Source organism: Schistocerca piceifrons, unplaced genomic scaffold (genome assembly GCF_021461385.2).
Source record: "Schistocerca piceifrons isolate TAMUIC-IGC-003096 unplaced genomic scaffold, iqSchPice1.1 HiC_scaffold_1771, whole genome shotgun sequence".
Taxonomy (NCBI): Eukaryota; Metazoa; Arthropoda; class Insecta; order Orthoptera; family Acrididae; genus Schistocerca; species Schistocerca piceifrons.
In genome coordinates, this window is record NW_025727647.1 from 102,262 (window position 1) to 115,917 (window position 13,656).

The window sequence follows — 13,656 nt, forward strand, 5'->3', positions numbered from 1 at the left end:
GAAAGATCTACGTTAGAAGGGGCTGTTACAAAATTCTTTTGCCTCCTGTGTGGATCGAACTCACGACCTCTGGTTTACTGGACCAGCGCTCTGCCACTGAGCTAAGGAGGCGCCGCCTAGTTCACATTTCGGGTACTTCAATCTTATGGACCAGTCAATCGGAGCCCTTCAGCCGGAAACGCACCGCATTAGCGACCATTATTTGTATTTAGTTAGCACAGCTGCTGCTTTCCTACACATCTCACACGATATCGATGTACGCCTAAAATTCCAAAACAACACTTTTATTTCATTTCAGAGCTACTTTCAGCTTCAAAAACCATTCCTCTGATATTCATACGAAGCTAGGCATCGTCGTAACCCGTTACGTTCATTACGCAAGGCTCACGAGAGGGGCGCAGGTTGCATCCGCGTAGACACAAAATTTTGCGCCGCCCAGCGTGGGGCTCGAACCCACGACTCTGAGATTAAGAGTCTCATGCTCTACCGACTGAGCTAGCCGGGCTCCACACAACGTGTCACGTGCCATACAGTATTTATGCGACCTGCGACCATCTATGGAAGATCCTTTTGACTACAGCTTATTTCCTGCTGCCACAAATGAGCTACAATTCCTATTCAATGAAATAAATTTTCCGAAAGGCATCAAATCTACTTGAAATGATACGTGGCTATCAGCACCATTATTCAACACACATGCTCGACTGTGCGCAGACGCCTGTGGCGCAGCTCTTGGGTCCTGAGTCAGACGCAGTAGTTCCAAAAATCTCTCCTGATCGGCACTGTGCCGAAAATTTCGCTACACAACCCCTTTGTCTTGCTTGAGCTTCAGGTAGACGCCGGTTTGCAGCCAGGAAGCGGACAGCAGCAACTTTCAACTAGATTTGTAGTACTCAAACAACTCAGTAAAACAGCATGCATCTTTTGCAGAACTGGAAAAACTCGACCGTGACAGGATTCGAACCTGCAATCTTCGGATCCGAAGTCCGACGCCTTATCCATTAGGCCACACGGTCACTGGCGCAATATGCTTCCCCACACACACCTCATTGTCGCCATTTGTACGCTTGCCGGAATGAATTTCCCATCTTTGACGCAATTCTCCATCTCCAATTTCAGTACTAAAAAGGCGACGCTACTTCTTGCTGTGTCCCATCGCAAGTTACATTCAAGCCCTTGTGACGCTGATCAAACAAGAGGTTGCAAATCAGCTTCAATTGCTTACTGCCATCTCAGTCGCTTGCAGAAGGTGCCTCACCCTATGTCATACAATGGCGAGTTGCCTCTATTACCAAAGCGGCGGCGGCGCCGACGACGACGACGACAACCGCGAGGGTCTCTACCAGGGGTAGAAAATACATCACAAGAACTAAGTATTCCACGTCGGCATTCTCCGGAGACTGCCAAAAGCAGCAGTTTCTGGTGCCTACTTTAATAGCACCATTCGCACTATTCATTTGCGAGAGCATTTCTTAAATACCGAACCCATTCATAATTTTTTATATCCTTGACCGCTTTTTTCGAAAGATCTACGTTAGAAGGGGCTGTTACAAAATTCTTTTGCTTCCTGTGTGGATCGAACTCACGACCTCTGGTTTACTGGACCAGCGCTCTGCCACTGAGCTAAGGAGGCGCCGCCTAGTTCACATTTCGGGTACTTCAATCTTATGGACCAGTCAATCGGAGCCCTTCAGCCGGAAACGCACCGCATTAGCGACCATTATTTGTATTTAGTTAGCACAGCTGCTGCTTTCCTACACATCTCACACGATATCGATGTACGCCTAAAATTCCAAAACAACACTTTTATTTCATTTCAGAGCTACTTTCAGCTTCAAAAACCATTCCTCTGATATTCATACGAAGCTAGGCATCGTCGTAACCCGTTACGTTCATTACGCAAGGCTCACGAGAGGGGCGCAGGTTGCATCCGCGTAGACACAAAATTTTGCGCCGCCCAGCGTGGGGCTCGAACCCACGACCCTGAGATTAAGAGTCTCATGCTCTACCGACTGAGCTAGCCGGGCTCCACACAACGTGTCACGTGCCATACAGTATTTATGCGACCTGCGACCATCTATGGAAGATCCTTTTGACTACAGCTTATTTCCTGCTGCCACAAATGAGCTACAATTCCTATTCAATGAAATAAATTTTCCGAAAGGCATCAAATCTACTTGAAATGATACGTGGCTATCAGCACCATTATTCAACACACATGCTCGACTGTGCGCAGACGCCTGTGGCGCAGCTCTTGGGTCCTGAGTCAGACGCAGTAGTTCCAAAAATCTCTCCTGATCGGCACTGTGCCGAAAATTTCGCTACACAACCCCTTTGTCTTGCTTGAGCTTCAGGTAGACGCCGGTTTGCAGCCAGGAAGCGGACAGCAGCAACTTTCAACTAGATTTGTAGTACTCAAACAACTCAGTAAAACAGCATGCATCTTTTGCAGAACTGGAAAAACTCGACCGTGACAGGATTCGAACCTGCAATCTTCGGATCCGAAGTCCGACGCCTTATCCATTAGGCCACACGGTCACTGGCGCAATATGCTTCCCCACACACACCTCATTGTCGCCATTTGTACGCTTGCCGGAATGAATTTCCCATCTTTGACGCAATTCTCCATCTCCAATTTCAGTACTAAAAAGGCGACGCTACTTCTTGCTGTGTCCCATCGCAAGTTACATTCAAGCCCTTGTGACGCTGATCAAACAAGAGGTTGCAAATCAGCTTCAATTGCTTACTGCCATCTCAGTCGCTTGCAGAAGGTGCCTCACCCTATGTCATACAATGGCGAGTTGCCTCTATTACCAAAGCGGCGGCGGCGCCGACGACGACGACGACAACCGCGAGGGTCTCTACCAGGGGTAGAAAATACATCACAAGAACTAAGTATTCCACGTCGGCATTCTCCGGAGACTGCCAAAAGCAGCAGTTTCTGGTGCCTACTTTAATAGCACCATTCGCACTATTCATTTGCGAGAGCATTTCTTAAATACCGAACCCATTCATAATTTTTTATATCCTTGACCGCTTTTTTCGAAAGATCTACGTTAGAAGGGGCTGTTACAAAATTCTTTTGCCTCCTGTGTGGATCGAACTCACGACCTCTGGTTTACTGGACCAGCGCTCTGCCACTGAGCTAAGGAGGCGCCGCCTAGTTCACATTTCGGGTACTTCAATCTTATGGACCAGTCAATCGGAGCCCTTCAGCCGGAAACGCACCGCATTAGCGACCATTATTTGTATTTAGTTAGCACAGCTGCTGCTTTCCTACACATCTCACACGATATCGATGTACGCCTAAAATTCCAAAACAACACTTTTATTTCATTTCAGAGCTACTTTCAGCTTCAAAAACCATTCCTCTGATATTCATACGAAGCTAGGCATCGTCGTAACCCGTTACGTTCATTACGCAAGGCTCACGAGAGGGGCGCAGGTTGCATCCGCGTAGACACAAAATTTTGCGCCGCCCAGCGTGGGGCTCGATCCCACGACTCTGAGATTAAGAGTCTCATGCTCTACCGACTGAGCTAGCCGGGCTCCACACAACGTGTCACGTGCCATACAGTATTTATGCGACCTGCGACCATCTATGGAAGATCCTTTTGACTACAGCTTATTTCCTGCTGCCACAAATGAGCTACAATTCCTATTCAATGAAATAAATTTTCCGAAAGGCATCAAATCTACTTGAAATGATACGTGGCTATCAGCACCATTATTCAACACACATGCTCGACTGTGCGCAGACGCCTGTGGCGCAGCTCTTGGGTCCTGAGTCAGACGCAGTAGTTCCAAAAATCTCTCCTGATCGGCACTGTGCCGAAAATTTCGCTACACAACCCCTTTGTCTTGCTTGAGCTTCAGGTAGACGCCGGTTTGCAGCCAGGAAGCGGACAGCAGCAACTTTCAACTAGATTTGTAGTACTCAAACAACTCAGTAAAACAGCATGCATCTTTTGCAGAACTGGAAAAACTCGACCGTGACAGGATTCGAACCTGCAATCTTCGGATCCGAAGTCCGACGCCTTATCCATTAGGCCACACGGTCACTGGCGCAATATGCTTCCCCACACACACCTCATTGTCGCCATTTGTACGCTTGCCGGAATGAATTTCCCATCTTTGACGCAATTCTCCATCTCCAATTTCAGTACTAAAAAGGCGACGCTACTTCTTGCTGTGTCCCATCGCAAGTTACATTCAAGCCCTTGTGACGCTGATCAAACAAGAGGTTGCAAATCAGCTTCAATTGCTTACTGCCATCTCAGTCGCTTGCAGAAGGTGCCTCACCCTATGTCATACAATGGCGAGTTGCCTCTATTACCAAAGCGGCGGCGGCGCCGACGACGACGACGACAACCGCGAGGGTCTCTACCAGGGGTAGAAAATACATCACAAGAACTAAGTATTCCACGTCGGCATTCTCCGGAGACTGCCAAAAGCAGCAGTTTCTGGTGCCTACTTTAATAGCACCATTCGCACTATTCATTTGCGAGAGCATTTCTTAAATACCGAACCCATTCATAATTTTTTATATCCTTGACCGCTTTTTTCGAAAGATCTACGTTAGAAGGGGCTGTTACAAAATTCTTTTGCTTCCTGTGTGGATCGAACTCACGACCTCTGGTTTACTGGACCAGCGCTCTGCCACTGAGCTAAGGAGGCGCCGCCTAGTTCACATTTCGGGTACTTCAATCTTATGGACCAGTCAATCGGAGCCCTTCAGCCGGAAACGCACCGCATTAGCGACCATTATTTGTATTTAGTTAGCACAGCTGCTGCTTTCCTACACATCTCACACGATATCGATGTACGCCTAAAATTCCAAAACAACACTTTTATTTCATTTCAGAGCTACTTTCAGCTTCAAAAACCATTCCTCTGATATTCATACGAAGCTAGGCATCGTCGTAACCCGTTACGTTCATTACGCAAGGCTCACGAGAGGGGCGCAGGTTGCATCCGCGTAGACACAAAATTTTGCGCCGCCCAGCGTGGGGCTCGAACCCACGACCCTGAGATTAAGAGTCTCATGCTCTACCGACTGAGCTAGCCGGGCTCCACACAACGTGTCACGTGCCATACAGTATTTATGCGACCTGCGACCATCTATGGAAGATCCTTTTGACTACAGCTTATTTCCTGCTGCCACAAATGAGCTACAATTCCTATTCAATGAAATAAATTTTCCGAAAGGCATCAAATCTACTTGAAATGATACGTGGCTATCAGCACCATTATTCAACACACATGCTCGACTGTGCGCAGACGCCTGTGGCGCAGCTCTTGGGTCCTGAGTCAGACGCAGTAGTTCCAAAAATCTCTCCTGATCGGCACTGTGCCGAAAATTTCGCTACACAACCCCTTTGTCTTGCTTGAGCTTCAGGTAGACGCCGGTTTGCAGCCAGGAAGCGGACAGCAGCAACTTTCAACTAGATTTGTAGTACTCAAACAACTCAGTAAAACAGCATGCATCTTTTGCAGAACTGGAAAAACTCGACCGTGACAGGATTCGAACCTGCAATCTTCGGATCCGAAGTCCGACGCCTTATCCATTAGGCCACACGGTCACTGGCGCAATATGCTTCCCCACACACACCTCATTGTCGCCATTTGTACGCTTGCCGGAATGAATTTCCCATCTTTGACGCAATTCTCCATCTCCAATTTCAGTACTAAAAAGGCGACGCTACTTCTTGCTGTGTCCCATCGCAAGTTACATTCAAGCCCTTGTGACGCTGATCAAACAAGAGGTTGCAAATCAGCTTCAATTGCTTACTGCCATCTCAGTCGCTTGCAGAAGGTGCCTCACCCTATGTCATACAATGGCGAGTTGCCTCTATTACCAAAGCGGCGGCGGCGCCGACGACGACGACAACCGCGAGGGTCTCTACCAGGGGTAGAAAATACATCACAAGAACTAAGTATTCCACGTCGGCATTCTCCGGAGACTGCCAAAAGCAGCAGTTTCTGGTGCCTACTTTAATAGCACCATTCGCACTATTCATTTGCGAGAGCATTTCTTAAATACCGAACCCATTCATAATTTTTTATATCCTTGACCGCTTTTTTCGAAAGATCTACGTTAGAAGGGGCTGTTACAAAATTCTTTTGCCTCCTGTGAGGATCGAACTCACGACCTCTGGTTTACTGGACCAGCGCTCTGCCACTGAGCTAAGGGGGCGCCGCCTAGTTCACATTTCGGGTACTTCAATCTTATGGACCAGTCAATCGGAGCCCTTCAGCCGGAAACGCACCGCATTAGCGACCATTATTTGTATTTAGTTAGCACAGCTGCTGCTTTCCTACACATCTCACACGATATCGATGTACGCCTAAAATTCCAAAACAACACTTTTATTTCATTTCAGAGCTACTTTTAGCTTCAAAAACCATTCCTCTGATATTCATACGAAGCTAGGCATCGTCGTAACCCGTTACGTTCATTACGCAAGGCTCACGAGAGGGGCGCAGGTTGCATCCGCGTAGACACAAAATTTTGCGCCGCCCAGCGTGGGGCTCGAACCCACGACCCTGAGATTAAGAGTCTCATGCTCTACCGACTGAGCTAGCCGGGCTCCACACAACGTGTCACGTGCCATACAGTATTTATGCGACCTGCGACCATCTATGGAAGATCCTTTTGACTACAGCTTATTTCCTGCTGCCACAAATGAGCTACAATTCCTATTCAATGAAATAAATTTTCCGAAAGGCATCAAATCTACTTGAAATGATACGTGGCTATCAGCACCATTATTCAACACACATGCTCGACTGTGCGCAGACGCCTGTGGCGCAGCTCTTGGGTCCTGAGTCAGACGCAGTAGTTCCAAAAATCTCTCCTGATCGGCACTGTGCCGAAAATTTCGCTACACAACCCCTTTGTCTTGCTTGAGCTTCAGGTAGACGCCGGTTTGCAGCCAGGAAGCGGACAGCAGCAACTTTCAACTAGATTTGTAGTACTCAAACAACTCAGTAAAACAGCATGCATCTTTTGCAGAACTGGAAAAACTCGACCGTGACAGGATTCGAACCTGCAATCTTCGGATCCGAAGTCCGACGCCTTATCCATTAGGCCACACGGTCACTGGCGCAATATGCTTCCCCACACACACCTCATTGTCGCCATTTGTACGCTTGCCGGAATGAATTTCCCATCTTTGACGCAATTCTCCATCTCCAATTTCAGTACTAAAAAGGCGACGCTACTTCTTGCTGTGTCCCATCGCAAGTTACATTCAAGCCCTTGTGACGCTGATCAAACAAGAGGTTGCAAATCAGCTTCAATTGCTTACTGCCATCTCAGTCGCTTGCAGAAGGTGCCTCACCCTATGTCATACAATGGCGAGTTGCCTCTATTACCAAAGCGGCGGCGGCGCCGACGACGACGACAACCGCGAGGGTCTCTACCAGGGGTAGAAAATACATCACAAGAACTAAGTATTCCACGTCGGCATTCTCCGGAGACTGCCAAAAGCAGCAGTTTCTGGTGCCTACTTTAATAGCACCATTCGCACTATTCATTTGCGAGAGCATTTCTTAAATACCGAACCCATTCATAATTTTTTATATCCTTGACCGCTTTTTTCGAAAGATCTACGTTAGAAGGGGCTGTTACAAAATTCTTTTGCCTCCTGTGTGGATCGAACTCACGACCTCTGGTTTACTGGACCAGCGCTCTGCCACTGAGCTAAGGAGGCGCCGCCTAGTTCACATTTCGGGTACTTCAATCTTATGGACCAGTCAATCGGAGCCCTTCAGCCGGAAACGCACCGCATTAGCGACCATTATTTGTATTTAGTTAGCACAGCTGCTGCTTTCCTACACATCTCACACGATATCGATGTACGCCTAAAATTCCAAAACAACACTTTTATTTCATTTCAGAGCTACTTTCAGCTTCAAAAACCATTCCTCTGATATTCATACGAAGCTAGGCATCGTCGTAACCCGTTACGTTCATTACGCAAGGCTCACGAGAGGGGCGCAGGTTGCATCCGCGTAGACACAAAATTTTGCGCCGCCCAGCGTGGGGCTCGAACCCACGACTCTGAGATTAAGAGTCTCATGCTCTACCGACTGAGCTAGCCGGGCTCCACACAACGTGTCACGTGCCATACAGTATTTATGCGACCTGCGACCATCTATGGAAGATCCTTTTGACTACAGCTTATTTCCTGCTGCCACAAATGAGCTACAATTCCTATTCAATGAAATAAATTTTCCGAAAGGCATCAAATCTACTTGAAATGATACGTGGCTATCAGCACCATTATTCAACACACATGCTCGACTGTGCGCAGACGCCTGTGGCGCAGCTCTTGGGTCCTGAGTCAGACGCAGTAGTTCCAAAAATCTCTCCTGATCGGCACTGTGCCGAAAATTTCGCTACACAACCCCTTTGTCTTGCTTGAGCTTCAGGTAGACGCCGGTTTGCAGCCAGGAAGCGGACAGCAGCAACTTTCAACTAGATTTGTAGTACTCAAACAACTCAGTAAAACAGCATGCATCTTTTGCAGAACTGGAAAAACTCGACCGTGACAGGATTCGAACCTGCAATCTTCGGATCCGAAGTCCGACGCCTTATCCATTAGGCCACACGGTCACTGGCGCAATATGCTTCCCCACACACACCTCATTGTCGCCATTTGTACGCTTGCCGGAATGAATTTCCCATCTTTGACGCAATTCTCCATCTCCAATTTCAGTACTAAAAAGGCGACGCTACTTCTTGCTGTGTCCCATCGCAAGTTACATTCAAGCCCTTGTGACGCTGATCAAACAAGAGGTTGCAAATCAGCTTCAATTGCTTACTGCCATCTCAGTCGCTTGCAGAAGGTGCCTCACCCTATGTCATACAATGGCGAGTTGCCTCTATTACCAAAGCGGCGGCGGCGCCGACGACGACGACGACAACCGCGAGGGTCTCTACCAGGGGTAGAAAATACATCACAAGAACTAAGTATTCCACGTCGGCATTCTCCGGAGACTGCCAAAAGCAGCAGTTTCTGGTGCCTACTTTAATAGCACCATTCGCACTATTCATTTGCGAGAGCATTTCTTAAATACCGAACCCATTCATAATTTTTTATATCCTTGACCGCTTTTTTCGAAAGATCTACGTTAGAAGGGGCTGTTACAAAATTCTTTTGCCTCCTGTGTGGATCGAACTCAAGACCTCTGGTTTACTGGACCAGCGCTCTGCCACTGAGCTAAGGAGGCGCCGCCTAGTTCACATTTCGGGTACTTCAATCTTATGGACCAGTCAATCGGAGCCCTTCAGCCGGAAACGCACCGCATTAGCGACCATTATTTGTATTTAGTTAGCACAGCTGCTGCTTTCCTACACATCTCACACGATATCGATGTACGCCTAAAATTCCAAAACAACACTTTTATTTCATTTCAGAGCTACTTTCAGCTTCAAAAACCATTCCTCTGATATTCATACGAAGCTAGGCATCGTCGTAACCCGTTACGTTCATTACGCAAGGCTCACGAGAGGGGCGCAGGTTGCATCCGCGTAGACACAAAATTTTGCGCCGCCCAGCGTGGGGCTCGAACCCACGACTCTGAGATTAAGAGTCTCATGCTCTACCGACTGAGCTAGCCGGGCTCCACACAACGTGTCACGTGCCATACAGTATTTATGCGACCTGCGACCATCTATGGAAGATCCTTTTGACTACAGCTTATTTCCTGCTGCCACAAATGAGCTACAATTCCTATTCAATGAAATAAATTTTCCGAAAGGCATCAAATCTACTTGAAATGATACGTGGCTATCAGCACCATTATTCAACACACATGCTCGACTGTGCGCAGACGCCTGTGGCGCAGCTCTTGGGTCCTGAGTCAGACGCAGTAGTTCCAAAAATCTCTCCTGATCGGCACTGTGCCGAAAATTTCGCTACACAACCCCTTTGTCTTGCTTGAGCTTCAGGTAGACGCCGGTTTGCAGCCAGGAAGCGGACAGCAGCAACTTTCAACTAGATTTGTAGTACTCAAACAACTCAGTAAAACAGCATGCATCTTTTGCAGAACTGGAAAAACTCGACCGTGACAGGATTCGAACCTGCAATCTTCGGATCCGAAGTCCGACGCCTTATCCATTAGGCCACACGGTCACTGGCGCAATATCCTTCCCCACACACACCTCATTGTCGCCATTTGTACGCTTGCCGGAATGAATTTCCCATCTTTGACGCAATTCTCCATCTCCAATTTCAGTACTAAAAAGGCGACGCTACTTCTTGCTGTGTCCCATCGCAAGTTACATTCAAGCCCTTGTGACGCTGATCAAACAAGAGGTTGCAAATCAGCTTCAATTGCTTACTGCCATCTCAGTCGCTTGCAGAAGGTGCCTCACCCTATGTCATACAATGGCGAGTTGCCTCTATTACCAAAGCGGCGGCGGCGCCGACGACGACGACAACCGCGAGGGTCTCTACCAGGGGTAGAAAATACATCACAAGAACTAAGTATTCCACGTCGGCATTCTCCGGAGACTGCCAAAAGCAGCAGTTTCTGGTGCCTACTTTAATAGCACCATTCGCACTATTCATTTGCGAGAGCATTTCTTAAATACCGAACCCATTCATAATTTTTTATATCCTTGACCGCTTTTTTCGAAAGATCTACGTTAGAAGGGGCTGTTACAAAATTCTTTTGCCTCCTGTGTGGATCGAACTCACGACCTCTGGTTTACTGGACCAGCGCTCTGCCACTGAGCTAAGGAGGCGCCGCCTAGTTCACATTTCGGGTACTTCAATCTTATGGACCAGTCAATCGGAGCCCTTCAGCCGGAAACGCACCGCATTAGCGACCATTATTTGTATTTAGTTAGCACAGCTGCTGCTTTCCTACACATCTCACACGATATCGATGTACGCCTAAAATTCCAAAACAACACTTTTATTTCATTTCAGAGCTACTTTCAGCTTCAAAAACCATTCCTCTGATATTCATACGAAGCTAGGCATCGTCGTAACCCGTTACGTTCATTACGCAAGGCTCACGAGAGGGGCGCAGGTTGCATCCGCGTAGACACAAAATTTTGCGCCGCCCAGCGTGGGGCTCGAACCCACGACCCTGAGATTAAGAGTCTCATGCTCTACCGACTGAGCTAGCCGGGCTCCACACAACGTGTCACGTGCCATACAGTATTTATGCGACCTGCGACCATCTATGGAAGATCCTTTTGACTACAGCTTATTTCCTGCTGCCACAAATGAGCTACAATTCCTATTCAATGAAATAAATTTTCCGAAAGGCATCAAATCTACTTGAAATGATACGTGGCTATCAGCACCATTATTCAACACACATGCTCGACTGTGCGCAGACGCCTGTGGCGCAGCTCTTGGGTCCTGAGTCAGACGCAGTAGTTCCAAAAATCTCTCCTGATCGGCACTGTGCCGAAAATTTCGCTACACAACCCCTTTGTCTTGCTTGAGCTTCAGGTAGACGCCGGTTTGCAGCCAGGAAGCGGACAGCAGCAACTTTCAACTAGATTTGTAGTACTCAAACAACTCAGTAAAACAGCATGCATCTTTTGCAGAACTGGAAAAACTCGACCGTGACAGGATTCGAACCTGCAATCTTCGGATCCGAAGTCCGACGCCTTATCCATTAGGCCACACGGTCACTGGCGCAATATGCTTCCCCACACACACCTCATTGTCGCCATTTGTACGCTTGCCGGAATGAATTTCCCATCTTTGACGCAATTCTCCATCTCCAATTTCAGTACTAAAAAGGCGACGCTACTTCTTGCTGTGTCCCATCGCAAGTTACATTCAAGCCCTTGTGACGCTGATCAAACAAGAGGTTGCAAATCAGCTTCAATTGCTTACTGCCATCTCAGTCGCTTGCAGAAGGTGCCTCACCCTATGTCATACAATGGCGAGTTGCCTCTATTACCAAAGCGGCGGCGGCGCCGACGACGACGACAACCGCGAGGGTCTCTACCAGGGGTAGAAAATACATCACAAGAACTAAGTATTCCACGTCGGCATTCTCCGGAGACTGCCAAAAGCAGCAGTTTCTGGTGCCTACTTTAATAGCACCATTCGCACTATTCATTTGCGAGAGCATTTCTTAAATACCGAACCCATTCATAATTTTTTATATCCTTGACCGCTTTTTTCGAAAGATCTACGTTAGAAGGGGCTGTTACAAAATTCTTTTGCCTCCTGTGTGGATCGAACTCACGACCTCTGGTTTACTGGACCAGCGCTCTGCCACTGAGCTAAGGAGGCGCCGCCTAGTTCACATTTCGGGTACTTCAATCTTATGGACCAGTCAATCGGAGCCCTTCAGCCGGAAACGCACCGCATTAGCGACCATTATTTGTATTTAGTTAGCACAGCTGCTGCTTTCCTACACATCTCACACGATATCGATGTACGCCTAAAATTCCAAAACAACACTTTTATTTCATTTCAGAGCTACTTTCAGCTTCAAAAACCATTCCTCTGATATTCATACGAAGCTAGGCATCGTCGTAACCCGTTACGTTCATTACGCAAGGCTCACGAGAGGGGCGCAGGTTGCATCCGCGTAGACACAAAATTTTGCGCCGCCCAGCGTGGGGCTCGAACCCACGACCCTGAGATTAAGAGTCTCATGCTCTACCGACTGAGCTAGCCGGGCTCCACACAACGTGTCACGTGCCATACAGTATTTATGCGACCTGCGACCATCTATGGAAGATCCTTTTGACTACAGCTTATTTCCTGCTGCCACAAATGAGCTACAATTCCTATTCAATGAAATAAATTTTCCGAAAGGCATCAAATCTACTTGAAATGATACGTGGCTATCAGCACCATTATTCAACACACATGCTCGACTGTGCGCAGACGCCTGTGGCGCAGCTCTTGGGTCCTGAGTCAGACGCAGTAGTTCCAAAAATCTCTCCTGATCGGCACTGTGCCGAAAATTTCGCTACACAACCCCTTTGTCTTGCTTGAGCTTCAGGTAGACGCCGGTTTGCAGCCAGGAAGCGGACAGCAGCAACTTTCAACTAGATTTGTAGTACTCAAACAACTCAGTAAAACAGCATGCATCTTTTGCAGAACTGGAAAAACTCGACCGTGACAGGATTCGAACCTGCAATCTTCGGATCCGAAGTCCGACGCCTTATCCATTAGGCCACACGGTCACTGGCGCAATATGCTTCCCCACACACACCTCATTGTCGCCATTTGTACGCTTGCCGGAATGAATTTCCCATCTTTGACGCAATTCTCCATCTCCAATTTCAGTACTAAAAAGGCGACGCTACTTCTTGCTGTGTCCCATCGCAAGTTACATTCAAGCCCTTGTGACGCTGATCAAACAAGAGGTTGCAAATCAGCTTCAATTGCTTACTGCCATCTCAGTCGCTTGCAGAAGGTGCCTCACCCTATGTCATACAATGGCGAGTTGCCTCTATTACCAAAGCGGCGGCGGCGCCGACGACGACGACAACCGCGAGGGTCTCTACCAGGGGTAGAAAATACATCACAAGAACTAAGTATTCCACGTCGGCATTCTCCGGAGACTGCCAAAAGCAGCAGTTTCTGGTGCCTACTTTAATAGCACCATTCGCACTATTCATTTGCGAGAGCATTTCTTAAATACCGAACCCATTCATAA

At 47.8% G+C, this 13,656-nt stretch overlaps 27 non-coding genes across 27 annotated transcripts; all 27 read right to left on the reverse strand.

Annotated features, from left to right (window-relative positions):
• Positions 1 to 39: 39 nt before the first annotated feature.
• On the reverse strand, positions 40 to 111 carry Trnat-agu. Its single transcript has one exon. It is a non-coding gene; the product is annotated as a tRNA-Thr (tRNA).
• Positions 112 to 432: 321 nt separating this feature from the next.
• Trnak-cuu lies at positions 433 to 505 on the reverse strand. Its single transcript has one exon. It is a non-coding gene; the product is annotated as a tRNA-Lys (tRNA).
• Positions 506 to 943: 438 nt separating this feature from the next.
• Trnar-ucg lies at positions 944 to 1,016 on the reverse strand. Its single transcript has one exon. It is a non-coding gene; the product is annotated as a tRNA-Arg (tRNA).
• Positions 1,017 to 1,561: 545 nt separating this feature from the next.
• Trnat-agu lies at positions 1,562 to 1,633 on the reverse strand. The gene has a single exon. It is a non-coding gene; the product is annotated as a tRNA-Thr (tRNA).
• A 321-nt stretch (positions 1,634 to 1,954) lies between these two features.
• On the reverse strand, positions 1,955 to 2,027 carry Trnak-cuu. Its single transcript has one exon. It is a non-coding gene; the product is annotated as a tRNA-Lys (tRNA).
• A 438-nt stretch (positions 2,028 to 2,465) lies between these two features.
• Trnar-ucg lies at positions 2,466 to 2,538 on the reverse strand. The gene has a single exon. It is a non-coding gene; the product is annotated as a tRNA-Arg (tRNA).
• Positions 2,539 to 3,083: 545 nt separating this feature from the next.
• Trnat-agu lies at positions 3,084 to 3,155 on the reverse strand. Its single transcript has one exon. It is a non-coding gene; the product is annotated as a tRNA-Thr (tRNA).
• Positions 3,156 to 3,476: 321 nt separating this feature from the next.
• On the reverse strand, positions 3,477 to 3,549 carry Trnak-cuu. The gene has a single exon. It is a non-coding gene; the product is annotated as a tRNA-Lys (tRNA).
• A 438-nt stretch (positions 3,550 to 3,987) lies between these two features.
• Positions 3,988 to 4,060, reverse strand: Trnar-ucg. The gene has a single exon. It is a non-coding gene; the product is annotated as a tRNA-Arg (tRNA).
• A 545-nt stretch (positions 4,061 to 4,605) lies between these two features.
• Positions 4,606 to 4,677, reverse strand: Trnat-agu. The gene has a single exon. It is a non-coding gene; the product is annotated as a tRNA-Thr (tRNA).
• A 321-nt stretch (positions 4,678 to 4,998) lies between these two features.
• Trnak-cuu lies at positions 4,999 to 5,071 on the reverse strand. Its single transcript has one exon. It is a non-coding gene; the product is annotated as a tRNA-Lys (tRNA).
• Positions 5,072 to 5,509: 438 nt separating this feature from the next.
• Trnar-ucg lies at positions 5,510 to 5,582 on the reverse strand. The gene has a single exon. It is a non-coding gene; the product is annotated as a tRNA-Arg (tRNA).
• A 542-nt stretch (positions 5,583 to 6,124) lies between these two features.
• Trnat-agu lies at positions 6,125 to 6,196 on the reverse strand. The gene has a single exon. It is a non-coding gene; the product is annotated as a tRNA-Thr (tRNA).
• A 321-nt stretch (positions 6,197 to 6,517) lies between these two features.
• Trnak-cuu lies at positions 6,518 to 6,590 on the reverse strand. The gene has a single exon. It is a non-coding gene; the product is annotated as a tRNA-Lys (tRNA).
• A 438-nt stretch (positions 6,591 to 7,028) lies between these two features.
• Positions 7,029 to 7,101, reverse strand: Trnar-ucg. The gene has a single exon. It is a non-coding gene; the product is annotated as a tRNA-Arg (tRNA).
• Positions 7,102 to 7,643: 542 nt separating this feature from the next.
• On the reverse strand, positions 7,644 to 7,715 carry Trnat-agu. Its single transcript has one exon. It is a non-coding gene; the product is annotated as a tRNA-Thr (tRNA).
• Positions 7,716 to 8,036: 321 nt separating this feature from the next.
• Positions 8,037 to 8,109, reverse strand: Trnak-cuu. Its single transcript has one exon. It is a non-coding gene; the product is annotated as a tRNA-Lys (tRNA).
• A 438-nt stretch (positions 8,110 to 8,547) lies between these two features.
• On the reverse strand, positions 8,548 to 8,620 carry Trnar-ucg. The gene has a single exon. It is a non-coding gene; the product is annotated as a tRNA-Arg (tRNA).
• Positions 8,621 to 9,165: 545 nt separating this feature from the next.
• Trnat-agu lies at positions 9,166 to 9,237 on the reverse strand. The gene has a single exon. It is a non-coding gene; the product is annotated as a tRNA-Thr (tRNA).
• Positions 9,238 to 9,558: 321 nt separating this feature from the next.
• On the reverse strand, positions 9,559 to 9,631 carry Trnak-cuu. The gene has a single exon. It is a non-coding gene; the product is annotated as a tRNA-Lys (tRNA).
• Positions 9,632 to 10,069: 438 nt separating this feature from the next.
• Positions 10,070 to 10,142, reverse strand: Trnar-ucg. Its single transcript has one exon. It is a non-coding gene; the product is annotated as a tRNA-Arg (tRNA).
• Positions 10,143 to 10,684: 542 nt separating this feature from the next.
• On the reverse strand, positions 10,685 to 10,756 carry Trnat-agu. Its single transcript has one exon. It is a non-coding gene; the product is annotated as a tRNA-Thr (tRNA).
• Positions 10,757 to 11,077: 321 nt separating this feature from the next.
• Positions 11,078 to 11,150, reverse strand: Trnak-cuu. The gene has a single exon. It is a non-coding gene; the product is annotated as a tRNA-Lys (tRNA).
• Positions 11,151 to 11,588: 438 nt separating this feature from the next.
• On the reverse strand, positions 11,589 to 11,661 carry Trnar-ucg. The gene has a single exon. It is a non-coding gene; the product is annotated as a tRNA-Arg (tRNA).
• Positions 11,662 to 12,203: 542 nt separating this feature from the next.
• On the reverse strand, positions 12,204 to 12,275 carry Trnat-agu. The gene has a single exon. It is a non-coding gene; the product is annotated as a tRNA-Thr (tRNA).
• A 321-nt stretch (positions 12,276 to 12,596) lies between these two features.
• Trnak-cuu lies at positions 12,597 to 12,669 on the reverse strand. The gene has a single exon. It is a non-coding gene; the product is annotated as a tRNA-Lys (tRNA).
• A 438-nt stretch (positions 12,670 to 13,107) lies between these two features.
• Positions 13,108 to 13,180, reverse strand: Trnar-ucg. The gene has a single exon. It is a non-coding gene; the product is annotated as a tRNA-Arg (tRNA).
• Positions 13,181 to 13,656: the final 476 nt, after the last annotated feature.